Consider the following 2,697-nt stretch of genomic DNA (forward strand, 5'->3'; position numbering starts at 1 on the left):
TAGTATAATTCAGATGTTCTCACGACGGAAAACAAGAATTTACTTTATTTGCTAAAAAATTAAATGAGTCCCACTCAATTATGCTAAAACACAATCACTTTCCAACGCGCTCCACAAAAAGAACGAGAAAATCTAGAGAGAACATACGTTTCGAACTCAATTATGCTACAAGTCTGTTGTACCGAGATATCATGTCAATTGTTTCCTTATCAAATTATATATTTGGTATTTATCTTCCAATAAAATAGATGACGCGTAACTTTTGAAAGGCCATTCATCATAATTTGAATCTTTTCTCTTATTTGCAATAAGAGTCCTCTTATTTTGAAATTCTCTTAACTCGATTTTTCTGAGAAAAAAATCCAAACAATCTCCACGAAGAAAGGATCCAAGATTCTGTCACCTCTTCTGCAACAACTTTAAACCACAACACAATTTAAAAAATAAGTAAGCATTTGCAAGAACTTTAAGAGTCCCAATTTTGAAAACAAAGAATTAAGAACTTTAAGAGTCCCAATTTTGAAAAAATAAAATAAAATAAAATAAATTAACATATCCACTGTTAAAAATGAATCTTACTACATGGACACTATAGTGTACACTTTAGTTTACACTTTGTGATGTGTTATTATCCTATTGGACAGTTTAAATTTCGAACAGTTTTTTCATTCAATTGACACTTGACAACAATACAAGTGTCAACTAAAGTGTCAAAAATCAGTATACAAATAGCAAAGGCCGTTAAAAATAAATTCTAAGAATTTTATAGGCTCATTTCCATCAAACATGCTAAAAATTAAGGTGTAACCTTTTTGAGTAAACATGGAATTAACGTCTCCACCGTATAAATATAACCACTTAGAATTAACTATAAATTCTAAGAATTTTATCGGCTCATTTCGAACGAACTTACTAAAAATTAAGGTGTAGCCCCTCTTGTTTGACTTTCTAGTGAGCTCAGCAACCATTGACATCAATTCCATCATACAACAACAGACGATCAATGTCAAGTAAACTCCCATGTGAAAACATGTGGACTGACTTGTAGTAACAACATCCTCTATAATTGCAAGTAGCGCGTGATATGAGGGTGTAAATCTTATTCAAGCGACTTCATCACCATCTCCCATAAAGAGAGATGCATTATTCGACTTCAAGTGGTTATTCGAGCATGCTTCACCTTTTAGACAATACTTTCTAGCATGACTAGTTTGTCCACAATTGCAACAAATTACATTATGCTTCATGGAATTTGGGTTCTTCCAAGTTTCTACAACGAATCTTCAAATAAAATATTATTTTCACCGAACCTTTTTTCTTCATAAATTAATGGATAATGGCATTTTTACACCCTTTTTTGTACATCATGCTTGATATTACCATTGTTTATCAACAAATGATTGGGTGAAAAAATTATATTTCTAAGCTGTCTAATGGTGTACTGCCACATGGGCACAGAAAAGCGTAAAACTAGGTGTATGCCATGATATATACCAGACATGATTATAACTTAATTTGTTTGTAGTTCTACGAAGTTCATAGTTTCATTATTGTTTATTAAAATAGGTTTGAAGTGCTCATAAGAAGACGAAAGAGACCATATGCATATTAATGCTTTATCCCCATCGTCAATTTCAACTTCAATAGCCTCAATAAATGATTTCAAACAAATTAATACACCAATTTTTACTCTCTGCCGTGGCCCGTGTGGCAGTACATCATTAGACACTTGCATTGATTGACAAAGAATGAAGCTGTTCCTTCATGTACAATCAATTTGAAAGACTCTCAGCTCTTCAAGTTTTTCCTAAAGCTAATTTTCAAGGGCATTTTTGGTTAGAGACGCATAGTACTTATAGCTTTCAAATTCAAATCTTTCCAGTTCTCACCGCTCTTACTAGAATTTTCAACATCATTATTGGAACTAGGGGTTGATTTCCCTTTCAAGGCCTTATGCAATTCGATCTCAAACAAGAAATCCTTGACTTGAAAAGTGTCATAAGCCAAAATTGATTCTTCAATTAAATTTCTCCATTTCATATTTCATGCCATAATTTTCCTTTGCTCCAAAACTTTAAACCAACCTCATGTTCTGATATCACTTGTTGGGAATCCAGATAATTCCCTATATGAAAAATTTGTATAATCATATAGATTTCTATTCACCCAAGCACCTCTAGTGTGTGTGTGTGTGTATTTTTTGTCTCAAAGAAATCTCAAGTTGCGTACCAAAAAAGTAAAGAGAATGATACGTATGTCCAAAACCTAATCATGCTACGATTCGGTTGAACGAAAGAATCTTATCGATTGTTTCCTTATCAAATTACAATACTTGGCATTTATCTTGCAATTCATATGGGTCACGAAGAGCTTGCAAGCCAATTATCATAATCTCTTATTTGCAGTAGCAGTCCTTTTAATTTGAAATTTTTGAGGCAACAATCCTCAAACTAAAAAAATGAAAACCAAAGCCTAAAATGGTAAGGCCCTGTTCTCTTTACCGTTTTCGGGCCGTTTTCTGTTTTCGATTTTTCAAAACGGTGAAAACGTGTTCTCTTTCCCGTTTTTAAAAACGAATTTTCGAAAACGAAAAAAAATTTGTGAAGAAAACACAAAACGACTTTTTTGTCGTTTTGGGCGTTTTCAGTGTAAAACTTGAAAAAATTGAAAACGCGGGAAACAACCTTTTTTTTTTTT

The sequence above is a fragment of the Olea europaea genome, chromosome 4 (assembly GCF_002742605.1).
Source record: "Olea europaea var. sylvestris chromosome 4, O_europaea_v1, whole genome shotgun sequence".
Lineage (NCBI taxonomy): Eukaryota > Viridiplantae > Streptophyta > Magnoliopsida > Lamiales > Oleaceae > Olea > Olea europaea.